Source organism: Culex quinquefasciatus, chromosome 2 (assembly GCF_015732765.1).
Source record: "Culex quinquefasciatus strain JHB chromosome 2, VPISU_Cqui_1.0_pri_paternal, whole genome shotgun sequence".
In the NCBI taxonomy this organism is placed as follows: domain Eukaryota; kingdom Metazoa; phylum Arthropoda; class Insecta; order Diptera; family Culicidae; genus Culex; species Culex quinquefasciatus.
The window spans coordinates 142,677,118-142,702,012 of NC_051862.1; the positions used below are offsets into that span (position 1 = coordinate 142,677,118).

The 24,895-nt window shown below is 34.2% G+C and overlaps 1 protein-coding gene across 10 annotated transcripts in view; it reads right to left on the bottom strand.

Moving 5' to 3' along the window:
- The window catches only part of LOC6046331 (tyrosine-protein phosphatase Lar), a 483,374-nt gene that overhangs the window by 271,327 nt on the left and 187,152 nt on the right, over positions 1-24,895 (bottom strand). The gene's annotated exons all lie outside the window — the stretch shown is intronic.

Below are 24,895 nucleotides of genomic sequence, written 5' to 3' on the forward strand. Positions count from 1 at the left end.
AATTGTAAAATTGCCTTGACTTGTAATAAAGTATATTTTTGTTAAAGCAAACTACCTAAAGTAACATAATTTGTATTACCTGATTAAAAAAAAAAAAAAAAACAAATTATTATCATGATTAAAACAAAAACCATTTGCATTTTTTTTTGCGTTTGCACATTTGCTGTAATTTTTTGTTTAATGAGCCTAAGCTGTCTTTTCTTTAAATTATTTTTTCCGTACATAATTTAAGAATTTATATGCTAAATATCTGGAGTTTTTTTTGAAAAGGTCCAATAAACCAAATTTTCAGTTTTTGCTGTTTGGGTGTTTTTTAATACCCCTGACTCAAGGCGGTTTCAAAAACACCCAAAAAGCAAAAACTGGAAATTTGGTTTATTGGACCTTTTCAAAAAAACTCCAGATATATCTCAAAACAAACCTGCTATTTTAGTTGAAAATTATAATAAACATACCAGGAACGCAGCGCAGCGGATAGCAAACGAAAACGACGACGACGACAAAAGTCCAAGCAGAGAAACAGAGCGCGAGCTTGTAGGCAAACAGGCAGGCAAGCAAGCTCGTGAGAGAGTTTGAACCTGAGAGAGAGCACGTGTGTTGGAAATAAACATCGTTGTTAGGTAGCCCCTTACAGCTAGCCGCGCGAAAATGGTCAGTTTTGGGCGCTAATAACTTCGCGGGAAAAAATCCTAAAAATATGGTGTCTTCGGGAAAGTTGTTCTAAATTTAATGAAGGTTCTACATTTGAGAAATGGTAAGAATCGGATAACTCTGGCACCTTCCACAGGTAAAAAAGTAAAACAGTTGCTTTTCTCCATACATTTTGACGATTTTTCCCATACAAACTTTAAGCGATTGGAGGGAGGGGTTCCCGTGGTCAGAATGAGCTCAAATTTGGAATTTAGCCTAGTGATGGGCCAATCTTTGATTTCAGGGGGTAGCCCCAAAAAAGTCCGGATTTGGACCACCCTAGTGTACCTATTGCTAAATTGATTGTATCAATCCACCTAATAACACTTGGGAAATGGGAAATCGGGCGGAAGCGGATGAATTTTTAATAAAAATACTTTTATTTTTTTTAGTTTGTTTTAGAAAAATCGTAAATCTATGAGAAAAACTGCGATTGGACAAAAAGTTAATAGCGTAGGCTTATAGTCCATTAAATTACCTATCTTTTGACCCATAGGAGTATGGGTGTTGGAGGCTGTTGCAAAAAGATATTAAGGTTTTTAAAAAATCAATTTTTAACAGTAATTTGCAAAATTTATGAGAAAAAGTCAAACCAATGTTAGATATATATATAGCACATTTTAAAGTGCTTCAAAAGACCTTTCTAATGCATCTAAGAGAATTGGAATTGATCAAGTTTTACGCAAATGGTAGAAATTTTAATTTTTTATGTTTTTTGGCCCTCAAACTTCAATGCCTGTTTTACCCTACTTCCCTTTGTCGTAGAGGGCTCATATTTGGCATGAGTTCATCTCATGTACAGACAAACAAACGCTGAAAGTTTCATCCAAAGCACCTCGATACGACCTCTAGAACAAACCGAGCAAAATCTCAACAAAATTTTTAACTGACATTTTGGAAGCTGTTGCAAAAGAAATAACATGGCAAATTAGCACCAATTTTTGAAAATATTTTTTATTATAATGTATTGCGATTAACAACTAAAGAAAACACCATGAAAATGTATTTCAAATCTTAAATCTGTGCATTCTACAAAGTCTCATTGGGATCGGAGAAGGTCGAGTAGTAAAGTAACTAAAAATTTCCTGTGTCGTGCTGCTTTTTATAAGAGCAATTCCAGCTCAAATCAGGAATTTTTCTGATACTTTTGTACCCGACCCTCTCCGATTTCAATGAAACTTTGTAGACATGTTATCCTAGGACTATATAAGCCATTTTTGTGCATATGAAGCAAATAGTACTCGAGAATAACATTTGAGAAGGGCGTAAGGTATTTAAATATTTTTGTATTCTGTAATTTAAAAATTACTGTATCTCGAAGCCGTTGCGTCGTATTAAAAAGTGGTCAAAGACAAACTTGTAGGAAATTGGACGGGCTTTCTGAAAAAATACACTGAAACAAAAATACACGCCACATCTATGAGAATTTTTGATTTTTAAGTCTAAAACTTAAATTTAAAGGTGATGTCACGATTTTTTTTCGTTCAAAATTTTTGAGGAAATAGCCTAAAATGTTACTAAAAGACTGACGAAAAATGAAGGATAGTATGTCTCTCCTAAAAAAATACAAAAATCATTTACTAAAACTATTTTTTTGAAAAGTGGTCTAAACGTAAAATTTTTTAAAAACCGGTAGTGGGAATCGATTTCCCAGACAATTTTACATAAAAGTCTCCGTATTGAACATTGTCTTATGTCCAATCCTTGGGAAGATACAGCGGTTTTAAAAACAAAAATGTTGCAAAAACGGGATTTTTGGTGGTTTTTGACAATTTCTATATGACAGACTTGGTTTTTCAGTCTCGTAAATATTTTTTAACGGAAAGCTTGTCCACTTTCCCATAAGTTTGCCTTTGACAGCATTTCAACTGGATGTAAGGGCTTACAGATGTAAGCTTAATTACATTGCTTATAACTGAAAATAGAATATTTTTTCAGTGTGGTACACCCAAAGTTAAAGAACGAGGGGATAGTCCTCACGAAAAGAAACGTGAGGAAAGTGCTATATTGCGAGAGTATAGTCCTCTCGCGTGTTCATTCGTTCATTGGAATAGTTCATCCTATGAGTAGCTTATATGGACAAACGACCGCCATTTAGTCACCGAACCATGGTGGTCCATACGACAAAGGCACGGTTCAATATGCCGAAGGTCTTGGGTTCGAGTCTCGGTACTGGTACTTTTTTTTGATAGATGAACTCTTTTTGAAGATGAACCCATGAGTAAAGTACTCTCGGTAATTTCGGGATTTATTCTCTCAGTCCGCACACAGTACCATTTTACTACCGAATCGTGCTCTTTATTCTTTCGTATGCCGATTCCCAGTTCTGGGTGTAGAAACCAGGATAGTAAATTTGATTACGTAAATATAAAAACGATATAAATCAAAAAGCTGTCAAAGGCAAACTTATGGGAAATTGGACGAGCTTTCCGGTAAAAATATTTACGAGACTGAAAAACCAAGTCTGTCATATAGAAAATGCCAAAAACCACCAAAAATCCCGTTTTTTTCAACATTTTTATTTTTAAAGCCGCTGTATCTTCCCAAGGATTGGACATAGGACAATGGTCAATACGGAGCCTTTTATGTAAAATTGTCTGGGAAATCGATTACCACTACCGGTTTTTAAAAATTTTGACGTTTAGACCACTTTTCAAAAAACAGTTTTAGTAAATGATTTTCGTATTTTTTTAGGAGAGACATACCATCCTGCATTTTTCGTCAGTCTTTTAGTAACATTTTAGGCTATTTCCTCAAAAATTTTGAACGAAAAAAATCGTGACATCACTTTCAAATTTAACTTTTAAACTTAAAAATTGAAAAATGACATAAAAGTGGCGTGTATTTTTGTTTCAGTGTATTTTTATCAAAAAGTTCGTCCAATTTATCACAAGTTTGTCTTAGACCACTTTTTGAAACGATGCAACGGCTTTGAGTTACAGTAATTTTTAAATTACAAAATACAAAAATATTTAAATACCTTACGCCCTTCTCAAATGTTATTCTCGAGTACTATTGGCTCCATATACACAAAAATGACTTATATAGGCCTAGGATAACATGTCTACAAAGTTTCATTGAAATCGGAGAGGGTCGGGTACAAAAGTACCAGAAAAAATCCTGATTTGAGCTGGAATTGCTCATAAAATACGACATGCATAACAAGAACATCAGTTTGAAAACCAACTAAAACGAAATGACAACTATCCTATTGACTCTTCAACGGGTTTGATTTTTTATTGTGTTAAAATAAACGTACTTTCAGCATGAAATATCAAATTTTTCGCCATCGTGTCTTTTTGCCTTAGAGATTCATGAAAATATTGATTACTGATTGATGTTTTTTTAGATCTTGGATGTTTTCCTTTATTGAGTTTCACTACGTCTTTTTTACGTAGGCGAGAAAATTATAAAAGATTTCTAGAATTCGTTCAATTTACAAAACCGCAAAACTTCATTCATTATTTTTTTCACTTGAATTTGGTTGTCTTGTTTAATGTCATTTCAATAATTTTATTGTGGAAGAATACTGCCGATTTTCTAATGAAATTTCAGACCAAAATGACTTCTTGGAAATAAGCATTATAATCAACAGCAAAAAACATATCCGCTCATCACACTCCAATGCAACGAATGATTGATATAGATTTCCGGGAAAATGTTCGTTCTTCCCGCCTCGGTTCACACAGATATCGAATTTATTTATTTATTGCATTTCTTCCCTCCAACCACCAACACTCCCCCCCCCCAACATTCAGGACTTGATCGTGTCAAGTTCCATTATCCCAAATCGGCCGCAATCGATAGAGACGTCACGTTGGCTGGCCAATTGCCAATGTATTCCCAATTACACGGGAAAAACGTCCACCAGGTTTTTTTTTTCTTCTTTCCTTCCACTCCGGACCCAACCTCCCGAACAACCCTCCAGGGCGTGTCATGATCCTTGGATGGTCCTCCGGATCTGCCCACATTCTCTCCCCCAATGGGAAATGTGAAATGGGAGTACAAGGAGGAGCAGGGCAAAAAAATCCTCCGAAATGGCATCATTAAATTCGACCATAATGGCCATTTGCAGGAGTGCTTGAACGATGGGAGCCCGAAACGAAAATATGATTCGAGAGAGAGGAAGAGGGCAGAATCTGTCGAATCAAAAGTCAAACGGTTGTACAAATAATGGGGGCGAAACCGATATTTATGCAAGGGGATGTTATTTTTTTTGTTTTGCTGTCATTCTGCGTTTCAAATTTTGGGTTTGCCATGTGGGTGGATTATAAATTTATTCATAAAAAAAATCATGAAATACATCGAAGATCTGCTTTGCTAATTGGGACATTTTTGAATATTATATATTCAATTATTGTTCTTTTTGAAATAAATGTTTTTGATTTTGAAATTTGATACTCATAAAAAAGCAACTTAAGCTATGCATATTTAAGACAGTAAACAATTTCAACCACCCTAGCAACCTCATGCAATGGTTACCTCTCATTTTTTACCTGAGATGCGAAACCAACCCCACTTTCCTCCGGTCGATGCACACCACGTACCAGAACCGCCCAGGCCACCCCGAGCCAATCCCAATCACGGAATCCGTTCCGCAACCGGTTTGAAGGCAAGCAGGTCGGGGCAAAATCAACAAAAGCGGGATCTCGCAGGAAAAGGGTTTCTCCCGGTAGATGCTTTTATTTTTGGCTTTCTTTGCCCATTTGCAAGGGATTGTCGAAGGATGCGGAAACGGGTTAGGCAAACACAATGCCTACGGATGCTGACAGTAGCAAATACTGAAGGGAGAATGGTCGACCCCCCTCCAACTCACCCATTTTCCGGTCGGATTTTCCACCATCCGTCGTTTAAAGGCCACCCAGCTCGCACTCAGAAACCGGCAGAAACAGATTGCTTCCTCCCCGGCTTTACCCGAGATCCAAAACATACGGCCTACATTTCACCTGTGTGTCGACCATGTCACCTGGAAAGCATATGTGGGGCCCAAGCTGTCTGACAGAGCTTTCGTCAGGGAGGGGGTGGGTAATTGGGTGCGGGAGGATCTTTTTTTTTGTTTTGTTTTAAACTTGGCCTGGCAATTTTCTCGCATGTTTTGTGTCTGCTTGTACTGGTTTGGTTAGGGCATATCAGTGCAGTAGTGGCTCAGGCATGTGTGAATTATTGCAAAGATGAGACGATTTTTTATCGACAAAAAAAAATCACTTTGCAGGGTGACAGTGTTTTATGGGAGGGGGGGTTGGAATCTGTTTTTCAAATCTTTATGACGACTTTTATTTTACGAAATTCATGAATACTAGGGTGATCCCAATCCGGGCTTTCTCGGGGCTACCCCCTGAAATCAAAGATTGACTCATCAATAGGTTAAATTCAAAATTTGAGCTCTTTCTGACCTCGGGAACCCCTCCCTCTTATCGCTTGAAGTGTGTATGAGAAAAATCGTCAAAATGTATGGAGAAAAGCAAATGTTTCACTTTTTTACCTTTGGAGGGCGCAACAGTCGTCAATTGTTTATCAATTCTCAGATGTAGGACCTTCATTAAATTTTGAACAACTTTCCCGAAGACACGATATTTTTGGGATTTTTTGCTGAAAAATTATAAGCTTCCAAAAAGGACCGTTTTTGGGCGGCCGGTTCAAAGGGGCAACATAACAGGCGAACAGCCAGGCAGGGAGACAGGCAAGCGAGCACGCTGGTGCATTTGAAAAAATATTGTTTCTATGTAGCCCCTCACGGTGGGTAAGAAGGGGATTATTATGCAACTTGCATGCACCTCGGAAATTCTTTCTGGAGGTTGTTGGGGGGACTATTCTGAGTCAGAAAAATCAACTCCCAAAATATTCTGTCGTTGAAAACTGATTTTATCTCGATTTGAAGTTAAAAAACTTAAAATATCACCTAAAAACTCAAAAATACGTCTAAAAACTCGGTCTATCTTTGGACAAAGATGTACATTTTCATCTAGATATCAATTTTTAGTTCGCAAAATATATTCCTGACATAGTACACCTTAAATCGATCCATAACTTGAGTCCCAGCGTCATTAAGAGGTGTAAAATTATGTTATTTCTAAAAAAATATTTTTAATTTGCTCTGGTAAATAACCTGTCATATCTGAATTCAAAAACTAATGTTGTAGCAGCGTTGCAAACGAAATGAAGAACAATTTTGCAGAAAAAAGTATGACATTTTATCCATTTACAGTAATGTTATGTCTATTTTAGTGGAAAAATGTCTGCCAATTTTCAAAATTCTTTGATATTTAACTAACTCCTGTTATAATCAGCTACTATGATCATACTCGGAAGGATGTAACAAAAAATATAATTTGGCGGTCATTCAGGGGCTGGTTACGGTGGGCATACTATGCTAAAATTCCAAATATGAGCTTGATTGAACTTAACAGGAGCTGGCCTTTTGCATTTGAATTTTTAATGAGATTTAACCCGAAGAAAACACTTTTTTCAAAAATGTAGATTTTTTAGTCACTTTGGCCACTTTAGCGTTTATTTTAAACATCATTGGCGTGTAGGACGGACAGATCCTTGCGGGTGTTTTGACTTATATAACATTGAAGTTTTGAGCAAAATGAAATGGCGCGACGCTTTTTTTTTATGTTTTTGAAGGCCTGTACAGAGTTCCAGAGTGCTTCAATTTAATGTTCTATATACCAAAACATCCGCAAGGATCTGTCCTACAGAGAGGGGCTCCCGAGGTCAGAATGTGCTCAAATTTGTAATTTGGCCTAGTGATTGGCCAATCTTTGATTTCAGGGGGTTGCCTCGAGGAAGCCCGGATTTGGATCACCCTAATGAAAATTTTAAAAAAATGTTAACTTTACATTCATTTTCAAATGTTTTTTTTAAGTTTATGTCACCCTCTTCAATGCCGGCTTGAAAAACCAGCGTGCAAATTTATTTTATTTTTCAAAAACTATAAATGTACAGTATGTAAAAAAAGTATTTACACCCCTCGGGCACTATGCACATTTTGTGATGAAACATGTAAACAATTTAATGTTGACATAAACCTAGTACTAAGTTCTGTTCAGAAACTCATGCTGAACATTTTGCTGCAAAAAGCTCATGAAAAGATGTTTTCTATAAAGTTATATAACAAATACTAATACAAAAATAAATAAGGTGCAAAAAAAGTTTGTACACCTTTCGAAAAATTAACATAAATAAAGTTATTTGTTGACAAATCACCATAAATCCAGTCTCCCAACTCCAAATAGGCATCCTTGACTGATTAAAAATATAATTTGGATTGAATATAAAGTTTACTAATTACTTAGTATAAAAGTTTACATAACTCTTGAAATTCTATATAAAACTTATCTAAACTTAATTTTGCAAACTTTAAATTTAACTAAATGTCAATATATTACCATAGAATTGATAAATAAACATTCTGGAGTGGGTATAACACCGTTCTGGGGTCTTTGTATCGCTAGAATAGATTTTTCGTTGGAATTTCGTACCAACCCGGAATTACGTCGTCGGAAAATCCGCCGGCATCGAACCGGTCCACAATTAACAAGTCAACCTATGTGGCATCTAAAGGACATAAAATTTCCGATCTTTTGATACCCAGACATCTAGGTTTTCTATAAAACCCACGTTTTTAAACACCTAGGCAAAAACGTTGTTATGGTTTCGTTTGAGCAATCTGCCAAAAATGTATGGAATTTCGTAATTTTTGTTCTCGTGGATCAAACTTACTTTTTGCCCAGGTATTTAAAAACGTGGGTTTTATAGAAAACCTAGATGTATGGGTATCAAAGATCGGAAATTTTATGCCCTTTCCGATGCCACATAGGTTAACTTGTGAATTGTGGACCGGTTCGGATGCCGGCGGATTTTCCGACGACGTAATTCCGGGTTGGTACGAAATTCCAACGAAAAATCTATTCTAGCGATACAAAGAACCCTAGAACGGTGTTATACCCACTCCAGAATATTTATTTATCAATTCTATGGTAATATATTGACAATTAGTTAAATTTAAAGTTTGCAAAATTAAGTTTAGATAAGTTTTATATAGAATTTCAAGAGTTATGTAAACTTTTATACTAAGTAATTAGTAAACTTTATATTCAATCCAAATTATATTTTTAATCAGTCAAGGATGCCTATTTGGAGTTGGGAGACTGGATTTATGGTGATTTGTCAACAAATAACTTTATTCATGTTAATTTTTCGAAAGGTGTACAAACTTTTTTTGCACCTTATTTATTTTTGTATTAGTATTTGTTATATAACTTTTTATAGAAAACATCTTCTCATGAGCTTTTTGCAGCAAAATGTTCGGCATGAGTTTCTGAACAAAACGTAGTACTAGGTTTATGTCAACATTAAATTGTTTACATGTTTCATCACAAAATGTGCATAGTGCCCGAGGGGTGTAAATACTTTTTTTACATACTGTAAGTCGAAGTGCAGTCAATTGAAAAATAAAATTAAATAAATTTTCTTGCATTGATAGTCATTATAAAGAATGATAAAAACAGTTTTTTTGCAATTCCACTGTGAAACTGTCAACTTTTCCTGTCCTTCTGGAGAAACGAAACGGCCTACTTTTCCCTATCAAAAATAACAGAATGGAAAATTAATACTTTTCAATAACAGTGCTGAAAAGTTCTACTTTTCAGCACTAAAATGGGTGCTGAAAAGTTGAACTTTTCAACACTTGTATCGAAAAGTAACATTTTTCAATATTTTTTTGTTTTGAACGATGAATTTAATAAACACATGAATGTTTGACATAAAATTCCATTAAAGAAGCGTTTTTTAGAATTGCAAAAAATGTTATAAGTAACTCGTTGCAAAACTTGATTTTTTCAGCACGAGTTGTACATTTATCCAACGAGGTTTACCGAGAAATTTTCTTTTTGCAACTTGTTGCATAAACTACTATTAAACTTTTTTTCTCATTTTTGTAGCCCATTATTGTGCGGCGAAGTCCCTTTCAATAAAATGAAGACACCTGTGGTTGGTACTAGCAGTAGTGGCTATAAAGTCAACATAGTTTATTTATATTTCGTTTTTCGACCTCGGCATCAAGTCTCTAGGAAAATATAGTTGAAAAATTGTGGCTCTGGCGCAATTTACTGTTTTTTTTAATGTAGAGCAACCATGCTTCTCCATATAATAGAAGACTGAATCATTGTTTTCAATAAGTCAGTTTTTTTCTAGCATATAGAACAATTTTCTGACTAAAATATGTCTTAAAATTTTTAATCAAGCTCCACCTAAAAGGTACATTTTTAAAGAAAATTTAATGGAATTCTTAAGAATATGAAAATGTTATTCAAATTTCAAATAAAAGCTCTCCTGCTGGAAATCTGTAGCATATTCAATGGTTTGAGAATCAACTTGAACGATTTGGGCACGAAATTGGCCGATTCTATTTCACTTAATTTTGTACTTTCTGAATTTGATAACGAACTAAGTTTTTTGAGAACTTTTCCTAAGACCAAAGCTGTAATTTTACAACTTACTAACTTACAAAACTTAGTGATGCGAGCTGTCAGTTTTGTTTTGGTTTAAGTCAATGTACTGATCCTAAGGGAATAAGCTTACGATTTAAAATTTAATTGAATTAATATTTTTAAATTATTTCTTAACAATCATAAAAATCATTAGATTTATCAAAATAAATATCGAAATGCTTTTCTCGTAATCTGAAATTTATGTGAAAGTAAGAACTCGTTATCTGAAATTTATATAAAAGTAATAAAACATCGTTCCACCTTTTTTTTAAAACGACTGCCCCCGCAGAATTTTTGGCGAATTTTTTTTTACACGCGAAAAAAAAAGTTGGAACGATGTTTTTGATCGCAAAAAATACAGATTTGATCAAATTAAGTCCTACAAAGTTCTAGAATTATCTAGACATTCTAACAAATCACTGGAAAGAAGAATCATCTTGATTGGTTGAGCTATGCCGAGAACCATTGAGTTGAAATTACCGTTCCAACTTTTTTGGATCCTTGGGCGTTGGAATGTTAAGTAGGATGGTAGAATTTCTAATGGTTGAAAAACCATCAAATATTACAAATTTAGACCAAATTTGGAACCACTGATAATTACAAAATTTAAAAGTTTGGGACAAAAATAAAAAAATTGATTGAAGTGTAACTTTAATGATGTTTAAGGCAATGTTTGATACTTTTTGATTCAAAATTAGAAAAATCAGACTTTAAATTTAGTTTTTTAAACAATTTTGCAAATAAAACTACTTTTTATTAGATTGTAGCATCTTAACACTTACCAAAAATATGTTTGCACTTAAACCATAATTTAGTAGTCTGGTGAACTGGCTGTATTTTTGACAAATTAATTTCTTCAGGAAAGTTTCAAAACACATTCTGACCTCTTTCAAGTCTTCTCATGAAGGTCCCATAAACATAAATTAGATTTAATCACTTTGCGTATTAAACTCCATGGTGTTTTAGCTTGACATGAACATTGAACATTGACAAATCTACATAATTGAGCGCAATTCTGATTTTTTTTAGATTTGTATTTAAAAGTACCAAAGTTGCTGCATAGTTGTGCACGTGGACACTTTTTCACATTTATTTGTTATATTTTTGTCAGTTACATTACCATCACCAGCATTACAAAAATGTTCAAAATTGTCTAGTCACATTTACTTGTGCACCCTTTAAGATTATTTTACTTTGCAACTTTTTTTTATCAAAATAAAACTCTTTCTAATACCAACAAATTTAGTACAAAATTGACGTCACTGCCAGTCTTCCTCTTCTTCGCTACTCCTAACCGAGGCCACCCTGTTTGACAACAAAACCGGAGCGAAAAGGCGAACCAAACAAGGTAGGACAATATTGTGATGAGTGTGCTGCGCAGTGGAAAAGTTGCCCGGGAAAGGAGCAAGTTTAAATTTAATCTGTTGTGTTTATCCGGCAGCAGCCAGAGATGGGTCTTCCCCATGTATGTGTGTGTGTGCAACGGGATTGAGATTTTCAATAAAGACCCCGCTCCTCCCTCCCATCTAGCTTCCCTTGGTTACCTGTACTTTTGCACTCACTCCCACCCACCCACCCACATGCAAGCCAAGGATGTGTCCTTTGTTTTGGGCTAATTGTTTATACTGACCCACTTTTTGCTGGGAGCTTTTCAGCCGGAGACAGGACTTTTAATTCCCAGGCGAGCTGGAGGGTGGGCGCAAAAGGGTTGTGCGGGGAAAACCAGTGCAAACTTTTCCGGGTATGATTAAAATTTTAAAAGGTTTCCACACCGGGAAAGAAGCAAAGGCTGGCTCGAATATTGTGCAAGGATCAGCCAACCGTGCCTGCGTGGTGCCGGATCACCCGGCGAGAATATTATGCTAGGGTAGGGATTTTGGGCTGGGGTTTTATTTTTTATTTTTAATATTTTCAGGTAAATGCAACTTGGGACAGCGTAAACAACGAGGTTTTGTGTGTAAAGTTGAAGGTTGGTTTTTATTTCGTTGACTTTTTTTTCGCCGTGAATTGCGTTGAGCCGAAAATGGGTCCGGTACTGAGAAAATTGGCAGCTGTCGATATTGTGAGTATTTTTTTTTTGTATGTTCCACCGACAATGTTGCATTAATGAAAGGATTGTGTTTTTTATAAATATTGTAATGAGATCGTGCTGTATTTTCTTGCAACAAAGAAAACAAAACCCCCGGTTTAATCCATCTCGATGTACGCCCAATGAAAAACTTTACCGAATGAGCTTTTTTTTTTCAAATAAAAAAATGATCTGTATTATTTTCTGTAACTTTTTTAAAGTGGAAATAAAAACGAGTGCACAGTTTTGAACATGAGCATAAGCATGGTTGACTGCCGATGAGCTGCTACTCCTTGATTGACAGATCAGCTGAAGTTAAACAATGAATCAAAAATGATCAGAGAGAGCCAACCATCGTTCACTGTTTAAACTCTGATGAACCATTCTTTATTAGTCAATACCGACGCCCTTCCATGAAGCCTGCAGTTCAACAAAAAGGAGGAATTTTTGTCCGATAATTGAAGTTGCAAACTCATCAAGCACACAGCTATTACCGCATGAGACCGTAACATCACCTTCAAGCATCACGCGATTGTTTTTTTGCGTTAGTTGGATAAGGTATTGGCTTTTCGATGCCTCCCGAGCTACGATGCTATGGGGAGGACTTTCATAATAGACCCGTCGGTGAGCCTTCCCAGCAACGATGCTATGGTCTTTCTGGTTATCACACAAAAACACTCGAGTAAAGTAATAGCCAAATTTAATAAACGGAAATTTTGCTCCACTATAAACTCGACGATCCTGAAAAGTCAGTGTGTCTTTCAATCAACGATAATATAGTCATGACACCGCGAATTTACACATTATTCGAAAAATGAATACACAATTACACGCCACCGTGCCTTCTGATGAGTGAAGGGCTTTAAAAATCACAAAACAATTAATTCTGATTTTTAAAAGCCACGTTATTTTACTCCTTCCACAGAACTGAAGAAAATCAATTTCAATTAGCACAACCTAAAAACGAGTGCACAGTTTTGATTATAAATCTAAAATTTAGTCAATTTTGAATATTACTTTAAGCCGAACTTTTGTTAAAGCAAGAAAAAGGCTAATTTCAAAACTTAAGAGCGAGTTTTTCACCGATGTGAAACAGGTCGTATCGAGGTGCTCCGATTTGGATGAAACTTTCATCGTTTGTTTGTCTATTCATGAGATGAACTCATGCCAAATATGAGCCCTCTACGACAAAGGGAAGTGGGGTAAAACGGGCATTGAAGTTTGAGGTCCAAAACACATGAAAAATCTTGAAATTGCTCGCATTTCCGTAAAACTTCATCATTTCCAACTCTCTTAGATGCATTCGAAAGGTCTTTTGAAGCCCTTCAAAATGTGCTATAGACATCCAGGATTGGTTTGACTTTTTCTCATAGCTTTTGCAAATTACTGTTAAAAATTGATTTTTTTAAAACCTTAATAACTTTTGGCAACAGCCTCCAACACCCATACTCCCATAGGTCAAAAGTTAGGGAATTTCATGGACTATAAGCCTACGGTATTAACTTTTTGGCCAATCGCAGTTTTTCTCATAGTTTTTCGATTTTTCTAGAACAAACATTTCACAACGTTAGTTTTTGACCTGTAGGCCAAGAAGACGGCACTTTTTGGTCTCAATTTTGTAATATTCGGAATCCTCGGTCAATTTCACGTAAGTTAGAAGTATTGGAGTTATAATTTTGATTTAAAAAATAATTAAATAAAACATTTTTGAAAAAAGAAATAGATCTTATTTACCCTATGATCAATACGTCAAATGCTGTATCAAGTAGGCGAAAACTTGTTTACCCCTAATCCGACAAAATTCTAAATAATATTTTAATTAATTCTAAATGGCATTTTTCCAATCAAATTCAAAATTCCAACACCTCAATCTAATGTAAAATTTTCTGAGGATTCCGAATATGTCAAAATTGAGACCAAAAAGTGCCGCTATGGAGGCCTACAGAGCAAAACTAACGTTGTAAAATGTTTGTTCTAGAAAAATCGAAAACTATGAGAAAACTGCGATTGGCCAAAAGTTAATACCGTAGGCTTATAGTCCATGAAATTCCTAACTTTTGACCTATGGGAGTATGGGTGTTGGAGGCTGTTGCCAAAAGTTATTAAGGTTTTAAAAAAATCAATTTTTAACAGTAATTTGCAAAAGCTATGAGAAAAAGTCAAACCAATCCTGGATGTCTATAGCACATTTTGAAGGGCTTCAAAAGACCTTTCGAATGCATCTAAGAGAGTAGGAATTGATGAAATTTTACGGAAATGCGAGCAATTTTAAGAATTTTCATGTGTTTTGGACCTCAAACTTCAATGCCCGTTTTACCCCACTTCCCTTTGTCGTAGAGGGCTCATATTTGGCATGAGTTCATCTCATGCATAGACAAACAAACGCTGAAAGTTTCATCCAAATCGGAGCAACTCGATACGACCTCTAGAACAAACCGAGCAGAATCTACAAATACTGCCTCTTAAACTAATTTAAACATAAATTTCACTGAAATCAGAAGTTTTTAAATAAAATAGGCAGAAAAAATTAAGGCAAGGGGTCTTTTTCCATTTTCGGGTTCCAGATTTCACAAACAAACTTTAATGTATGTTGGTATTTTCTTCAATGTTCAATGCACATGTTCAGTTTAAAAACTAAATTTGAATTTTCAAACCACGTATTCCAATTTTTTAAATCAAAAATAATCATAAATCACAATTCAATAGTTAGAAAACTGGAAATAAATTACAAATTACAGTCCAGACTCGAATATCTGAGGGCCTTGGAAAATTTCACTTTGGTTAATCGAATCACAATTTTTTAGTTGAATAAAATTTGATTGCCGAGGTTAAGTATTGCCTCTAAAATTTTCTACAAAGATTTTTAATTACAAGATGGCAACCAAAAAAGTGTTGATGACAAAATGAAAAAAAAAGCATCTCAGAACTCGAATTTTATGTTTAAAAAATCGGATTATCGAGACTTCGGATAGTCGTGTCTGAACTGTATCATGAACTCTTTCATTTTTTGTTTAAAAAAAAACAAAAAATGAAGGTTGTACAACTTTTTTGGAAACACTTTTTATGTAATGTTGTAACAATAATCTCAAAACGTTATAATTAGCGTCGGGACGGTTTAATCACCAAATTTTTTTTTCCAGAAAAATGTACTCAACAAATTTAACAAAATACCGTTATCACAAAAATATTTTTTAAAACCGTTTTTGATGAATACTCAAATTTACAAAATAAATATCAAATTATATATATATATATATATATTTTAAATTTACACTTTATTGAAATTGTGTTGCACTTTAAAAACTTTAATGTAGTGAAATATTTACTGAATTTTGGGTCCTTTATTAGACCGTAAAAATATTGTATATTTTGAAATTAAAACAATTAAAGTACGATGTTTTGAAAAAATAATAAGAATCTCTTTATTTCTTCTGCAAATCTACAAGATTTGTTGTCTTTCGAGTCCTGTAGTGCAAATATTAAAAATATGAGTATTCAAAAAAATATATTACTTTGCGAAAATTTTGATATACTGCACTAAATTTTCTTGTGGAAATCTTAAAAAAACATCATCATTTGACTACCCATATTTCAGTTTATGAAAAAAAAAGTTTTAACAATGAAAGGTTATGTGTAGGGCTGGTGAAATTTCACGATTTCATGGACAGCGTGAAATCCGTGAAATTTATCTTTTTCTGAGAAATCCCGTGAAATTTTATGTTTGTGTGAAACTGTAACAATTTTTCTCAAAATAATTAATCAACTTCAAATAGGAATATAAATAATCTTATTAACTGCTGTAGAATTAAGCGAGTGAATACCCTTATTTAATTACAAAAATTATAATAGGGTTACTTTTTTTGACGATTTCGTGGACGGCGTATAATTCGTGAAATTTATCAATTTTCTCCAATATTTTTTTTAATAACAACATAACAAATGTTTCATTCATAAAGCCTTTATTTAAGTAAATTTATTAGTTTTCAATGTTGAAGAATTGTTCAGATTTTTCAGGGTTTTAGAAACTTACTAAAGTAAGTATTATTTTCATTCACTTCAATAAAAAAAATTACGGCGGTTTTATTTTAAAAGGTAAAGTTTTAAAAGAAATAAAATAATCAAGCTTTGTTTTATTCAAATTATATTAAAAGTATATTTTGTCTATGAAATCACCATTTAAAAACATTTCAGTTTTTTTTTTCAGAGTCCTGTTTAATATTAACGATGTTTGATTATTAGGTTAAAAAAATACTACTTTTTTCTGTTCTTATTTTGAATACAAATATTGATTTCGTTACAAATCATATTATTTTTGCTTATTGATTTAAAAATTCACTAAGCCTAGTTATGTGGTATTGAAGTATTTTACATTAAATACTCTTATGAAAATCAAAGTTTTGCGCAGTTCTGCGACAAATTTTATTTTTGTGAAGAATTTGAGATTTGAATCGCAGGACTTTGCAAATATTTTGGAAAGATTTTGTCCTCCTGAAAAACCGGGGGAGCAAACAAAAATATTTTTTCTCAAAAATATTTTGAATCTATAGAAAATAAGAAGTCTTATCAAGTAAAACAAACTAAGGGTGCAATGCATTTTCCTACATGGTTGTAAAGGTTTTCTGAAAATTTTATTTTCTGTCTATTTTGTATTGCGTCCATCCCGGGATTTTTCCAAAACCGGGAACTCACGAATCCCGTGAATTTTCATAAATGCAGCAATTTCATTTGAACTTAGCATGCACCGAAAAAAGTTCTTCGGTCGGGCTCAATTTTTTCTGGGGATTCCTTGGCCAAAACTATTAAACCGGTATTTTTTGTTTGGCCACCAGGATGACCTACACCGTGCTGGGTTCGAATTTTTCAAAAAATCCTGATTCCACTGTCTAGATGCAAATGAAAGGTGGCCTTTTAAGAAAAAATATTTTGAGTACTGAAAAAAAAAAACCATCCAAACATTTAAAAAAGTGGTAAGAACCTTAAAAAATAAATTTTAAGGCATATTTTTTGCCATTACTGTAGAGCATACTGTCCCTATTTAGACGATTTGTCACAGTTGGAGATAGGGACATAAGTTGAGATGAAAGAAAATTTGAAAAATATTTGTAAAACAAAACTCCTTATTCAATACTTATTCAAAAAATTTCACTGACTGGATGCCATTTTACTTGTTGTCTTTACTTTTATAAAACAACACCAAAAACATTGTGATGCTTTTCTAATCATATTTCAGTTTTGGTTTTTAGTTTCAAGTTAGGATTCGACGTTGAATTATTTTACCCAAATTTATTATATTTAATGCAAAAGTGTAAAACTATTTGAGATAAGCGGAAGTGATAGTGTTATCTGTAAAATAGTCCAAAAAAAAAGCTCTAAAAATGGCTTTGGCCACATTAATTGGTCAAAAATTGTGAATCGAAAAATAAAATGTTCGTCTCCGACCCCACGGCTACAGATCTAAAATATAAAAATTGTGGATTTTACGAGCGGTTTTCCAGTGATGGAAGACACAAATTTTAAAGAGCGGATACAGACATCGCTCATGTATTTCAGTAAAAGAGCTCTCAAAAATCAAGCTTTGAGTTCCGGGTTTTGGACCAAAATTCAATCGAAAGAGCGCATCAAAACCTTCAAATTAGTAATAGGATTTTTGCATGGGACAAATCCCCGTCATGCACGACTCTTTAAAGATTTCTGAGAAAAGCGTTTTTCCAAAAGCAAACCATAAACCTTTCTTTTGTAAGAAAGGCAAAAATGTGGTTTGGTTGATTTTTAAACTATCAATTTTGCATCTATTAATTGGAAGATAAATAATACCAGTTAAAAAAGGCATTATTAATTTTAAATCAAACTTCTAGATAGTAAAATTTTGATCAACGCACACACATTTTTTTCATCGTCCTCCAAAATTACCATGCCTCGACCTACTGACATTATCTTGCGATGGGTGTGTAAATTTTCCAAACAAAAAACCACCGTCAACGAGCAAAAGCTCTCAACCGGTGAATGTTTAATGCCCCCAAAGTCTGGGGGTAATCGAGACGCTAACATCGCTCTGCACTTTTGGTATTTGTTCGCTCAAAAATGTGCTCAAAAACGCCCTCCTTCCAGGAAAATCCAACCGCCCCCGTTAATCATTATTAACAAGCCACCTGGCAGGTGTATCTGTCTGTATTTGTGTCAGTTAAACCTTTCCCTTCTTCTTCCTTTCCACCCAATCCTACCCCTCCTGTGGGCACAATCAGTTGGTATAAATTCAAATCAGGGCTCCCCACTTTCACACCCACCTCCTTGACATTAACCCCCTCCCCCACGTGTGTCCTCTTTAAAAAGAAGGGGCGCCAAAATACGCCAAAACGAACGTTGAAGAACGCGAACCTTAACCTAACAATCTGCGCGATAGTATCACTGCTTCCACGACCGGAAACCGCAAATGGGGCACAACGGAAGTGAGTTGTGACGACTGAGAAAGAGGGGGGGGGGGACCCGTTCCGGAAGCGGGGCGAGGTGTTGAGTGTTGGTCGGTGGTGGCGGCCAGAAAGCTCTTTTATTGCCCTCGAGGAAGGTTGCGTTTAGTCGCAATCCAGTGGGATTGCCTTGAGAGGAGAATCCTGAGGGAATTGGCGATGAGGGTGTTCCGGAATGTTATTAGATTTTGGAGAATGCAAATTTTTGAAACTTAAAAATGGATTCAAATTGATTTAGAAGAATTGACAAATAATTTAAATCAATTTTGAAAATCTCTCAAAAAACTCAAAGCAATTTTTCCCTCTTTATCTGTCAAAAGGGCGAGCCGTAAAGACCATAAGTCAAATAATTTATTTCACCCAAGCTCTTCGACGCACACACACACACACACGCACACCCTTTTCTGCCACCCACATCATTTTGACTTTTATCGCTGCTTCACTTGCCAGCTGACATTCGCAACCCACCACCGCCACAAACAGCACGTGTGCCACACGTGTGGGCACGTTTTCTTCGAATGTTGTCTCTTGCACAGGGGTTTTTCTTTTGGGATGTCGGAAAATTTGTGCGTGTGTGAACGTGGGTTCTAGGTGAAACACAGCGGTTTTGTTTGAACAAGCCGACGGTGTTTTAACCTCTGAAATTTGTTACATTTTCACTGCGTACATGGCCATGTGGAGTTGAAGAAGCTTTTGCTTTCTACATCTTTAAGCATGAATTATTTGAGGATTCCAAATATGGGTCATTCCATGTCAAGTGGATACAATTTTCGACTCGACCCTCACTGATTTGGAACAGAATTAACAGAAATTCCATGTTTGGTGCCGATTAGAATATCTATTTTTTGCAATGCCCTCTGTTTTGACGATTTAAAAAAAAATTTTTTTCGCTCATAACTTTACATCGCGTAGAGTACACGACTTTCTTCTAGTTGCATTTTATGGGAAATTGTCCAAGGAATTTGATAAAAATAAAATTCCAACCCTCAAATGCCCCCCCAATATATTTTTACACTTTTAGCTTAAAAATGTGGTTTTGACCAAATTTCAATATTTGTATTCAAAATAAGAACAGAAAAAAGCAGTATTTTTTAGCTTTTAAAGGATTCATCTACCCTAATAATCAAATATCTTTAATATTAAAAAGGACTCTGAAAAAAACTGAAATGTTTTTAAAAGGTGATTTCAAAGACAAAAAATACTCTTAATATAATTTGAATAAAACAAAGCTTGATTATTTTATTTCTTTTAAAACTTTACCTTTCAAATAAAACAGCGAATGAAAATAATACTTACTTTAATAAGTTTTTAAAAAACTGAAAAATCTGAACAATTCTTCAACATTGAAAACTAATAAATTTACTTAAATAAAGGCTTTATGAATGAAACATTTGTTATGTTGTTATTAAAAAAAATATTGGAGAAAATTGATAAATTTCACGAATTATACGCCGTCCACGAAATCGTCAAAAAACAGTAACCCTATTATAATTTTTGTAATTAAATAAGGGTATTCACTCGCTTAATTCTACAGCAGTTAATAAGATTATTTATATTCCTATTTGAAGTTGATTAATTATTTTGAGAAAAATCGTTACAGTTTCACACAAACAGAAAAAGCTAAATTTCACGCTGTCCGCGAAATCGTGAAATTTCACCAACCCTAATTATAGCCATCGTATTTTTTTTTTACAATTTTACATAAAAATCAATGGAAACCTCAACGTCAAAATATTTGATGACGAGAACCAGTGATTCTACTCAAACATTTAATTTAATACTTAATGGCCTAAAAATATAGTTGGCCATGATCATTTTGTCATTCGATATGCTATGCTATGCTTTATTTCGCACAATCGAAATTTTTTCAATAAAATCGCTGTTTCTTGTCAACGGTTTACTTTGGTGTTAGGTTTTCATTGATTTTTATTTGAAATTGTTCGGGGTGACAAAAATGTAAAATTTGGTAAAAATCACATTTTAAAATTAAAGGTGTAAAAAAAATATTGGGGGAAATTTGAGGATATGAATTACATTTCAATCAAAATCTTTGGAAATTTTTCTATAAAAAAGCAACCTGAAGAAAGTCATTTGATCTAATAGTTTTAAAGTTAAGAGGCCGTTGTAAATATTTTTCAAATATCTTCATAGAACATTCTGAAATGCTTCAAAGAGCCTTTCAAGTGCAACGAAGATCATTGGATTTCATGCAGATTAGAAATAATTCTTCCAAAATTAAGATTTTTGAAATGATTTTTTGAACCCCGAATTCAAATTGTCACACTTTCTATTGCTCTAGAGCGCTCATATTCAATATAAGTCCAGTTCAATGGTTTTGATTATTTGAGTGATTTGAAATGTATTTTAAGCAAAAAATAAAATAAAAGAAATCCGCTCAAAAAAAAAAAAGTTTGGAAAGTTTTAACCCCCGCGAAAGCCACAGAATCAGAATTTTGCGGTTCGTTTGAAGAGATAAACAGTCAAAAGCATGGTTGATTACTGAAAAAAAATAAAAATAATCAATATGTTGACGATATTTGAAAAAATGAAAATGTTAAGTGTTATGGATTAGTTGCTAATTATCGTAATATATTTTGCAGAGAACGATTTTATTAAAATTAATTTAATAAAATTTAGAGTTGAAATTTCACACTTTTTGACATCAAAATGGCAAAATCTCATGATATTTTATGTGTTTATTATTTAAACATTTTCTGGAATAGTCTATGCAATTTCAAACCTTTACATGAATTGACAAAAATAATAAAAAAAAACAAATTTAATATTTGGCCTGACGTTAAAAAAGCTTAATTTTTTTAAATGTTCAGTTTATCACAGGTCTTGATGCCACATTTTCCAAATTTTCTTTCCGAAGAGATCATAAAATTTCACAAACAATTTTCAACATTGAAAATTGGAGCATTATTTGCTGAGTAATTGGCATTAGAAAATGTTGGAATGATTGGATGAGACTCATAAAATTTCAATTCTGTTGTTTTTTTTTATATTATTGGCTCTAAGCAACCGGAGATTTTATTTTTAACGTCTCTTGAGCAATTTTTTTTGAAATTTAATTAAATTTTCGAAAAAAAAATCTTAAAATTGAAATAAGGGAATTTTTCAGTTAAAATTAAACTTTAAGTGGCTTTATCTTGGAAACGGAGCATTTTATCAGAAAAATCTGTAAAGTATTTTTTGATTGCAAATTTGATTTTAAATTTAAAAGAAGTCAAAAATTTTCAATTTCTGTTTCTGCCAAAATGATTGTGGGAAAAGTTAATTGAAAAATATACCAAAATCCGAAACCAAAATTCTCTATTGATATTCGCGAAAAGTTCATTTTTAATAATCAAGAATCATATTTTTAACCTAGGGACCATCCATAAACCACGTGGACACTTTTTTAGGGATCTGTTACCCCCCTCCCCCCTCGTGGACAATTGTCCAGACAACGCTGGTACGCTGTACTTTATGTTATGATAGAAGTTTTGTTTAAAAATGCAACCACATCAATCGAAATCGATCTTTTTTCTTTGTTGTATTTTTTTATCCAGCTGAAATTTTTTTGGTGCCTTTGGTATGCCCAAAGTAGCCATTTTGCCTCATTAGTTTGTTCATATAATTTTTCATACAAATTTGGCAGCTGTCCATACAAAAATGATGTACGAAAATTCAAATATCTGTACCTCTTTAAGGAACTTTTTTCTTCGGCAAAGTTGTAGGTATAGATATGGACTACATTGAGAAAAAAAAATGATACACGGTAAAAAAATGGTGATTTTTAATTTCACTTTTTGATACTAAAATTTGAATTGCAAAAAAAAAACCATTTTTAATTTGTTTTTTATTTCCTGATATATTTTAGCGGACATCAAATGCCATTTTTTCAGAAATTTGCAGAACGGACAAAAATCTCTGACCGAGTTATGAATTTTTGAATCAATACTATTTTTTCAAAAAATCGAAGTATTGTTCGCAACAATTTTATCAACCTCATTTTTCGATGTAAAATTAAACTTGCAATCAAAAAGTACTTCAGAGAAATTTTTATAAAGTGCACTGTTTTTAAGTTATAGCCATTTTTAGGTAACTTTTTTAAAAATAGTCGCAGTTATTCATTTTTTTTAATAAGTGCCCATATTTGCCCACTTTTGAACAAAAATATTTTTGAAAAGCTGAGAAAATTCTCTATATTTTTCCTGTTTGAATTTGCTGATATGACCCTTAGTTTCGGAGATATTGCTATTCAAAGGTTTAAAACAGGAAAATTGATGTTTTCTAAGTCTCACCCAAACAACCCAACATTTTCTAATGTCGATATCTCAGCAACTAACGGTCCGATTTTCAATGTAAAAATATGAAACATTCGTGAAATTATCCGATCTTTCCGAAAACAATATTATAAAAGGACATAATATTGAATGTTTGGCCTTTTTGAAATGTTAGTCCTGATTTAAAAAATTCAAAATAATTTCCAGCTAATAAATAAGATATTTGCGTCTTTACAGTGCTACGATATTATCTTTAACCACACAAAAATTAAAGGTCTTCAAAACCTCGACCAAAAAAACCCACATGGCCCGCGCCAGTAATTCCAGCCAGACTGTTCCGTGCGAAGTAAGTCACACGTGTACGACCAAGCACACGGCAAAAAAAAAACCCGCAAACACAGCCAATGTCGAAATTTCAAGTGTCTTGTGCGGTGTGCTAAGCAAACATTTTTTGGCACATTGCCCACCATCATCACCCGTTGACCCCTCCCAAGAAGAAGAAAGCTTTTTCCTAGCCCCCAAAGTCGGTGTAAAAAGAGGGAGAAGAAATAAAGTTGCATTGCTCGCCCCACAATGTGCTGCTGATGGCTTTTCTTCTACTCTCGAGGAAAGGCTCGCTTCTTGTTGCACTGTTGTTGTTGGAACTAAACTACACACAAGACGACGACGATGATGCAGCAGTCAAAAGGACCACGACCACGAACCCGGGGAAAAAGCCTGGCCCAGAAGAAGGAAAACTGAAAGGGTTTTATATGCGGTAATCCTTGAAAAATTTGCCAGCTTTGCTAGTGTTTGTATCTATCATTGCAGCGAGGTTCAAGACTTGTGGGTAAAGAAGATGACATAAAAACCAGCCGAAACATATGTGTGTCAATAGATGGATGTGTGGCATGTGAGGTGGTGCTGCATTGAAAGTACGTTTTTTGATAAAATTTAATTTTAGTATTGAAAATACTATTAAAAAAACATCACTTGAAATTGAACTGTGGAGTCTAAGTTGCAATTTGGCTAAACTTTTAAAACATATTCAGAACCAAAGAAATTACAATTCGAGATATTTAAGTTTAAAAATTGTTTCTCTTTCACCTTAAATTGCTGTAACTTTCAAAACAATTTTTTCGAAAGTATTGTTTTAACAGCTTGAAAATTTGGCTAAAAACGGTGTGTAGTTGTGCCCCCCAAAGTCCACCAGTTCATCGGGTGGGCCCCCTTTTGTGGGCAGGCAAAAAGCTCGAGCAAGAAAAGCTCGAGATGAAAAATTGTTTTCGTCTTTTCGTCTTTGTCCGTCCGTCCTGAAATTGTGCCGGTTGGATGAAGCGGATTTTGCCAATCAGTCGTAAAATTGGAACGAACCATGATGTATCGCTTATGGGGCGGGAGGGGGTCTGGGTGTAGTACGAGGACCTCGAAACGATCTGGCTGATAGACAAACAGAAAACACTACCGGCATGGTGCTGGTGGTGGCAACAAACGGTGAGGGATTTGTATCTGCAGATATGGTATTATTGTTGACAACCCAGTTGGAGGAGACGGAAAAAAGAACAGAAAGAAACGGACCATGCTGGTTGGCACACATTTGGGGCGAACGGATCGAAATGTTGGCCATTTCGTTGAAGAACCGTTTTTTGCGGGTGAAATTGAATATTTTCTTGGGCCATGATGGATTTTGTTAAGGTGGCAAATTTGGGGTATTGAACTTGACAGGAAACCATTTGCGTTAATGAAATTGTAACCTCAATAAATTTAAGCATAGAATTTCCTACAGAATTGAATTGTGCTGGATTCCATAACGAATTTTCTTAAAAGGGCACATAAGTTTTTAAACACAAGAAACAAGAAGTAAAGTTAATTTCACCTTATTCCTCATGAGAACACTTTTCAAAAGTACCGATGCCTCATTGAAAAACT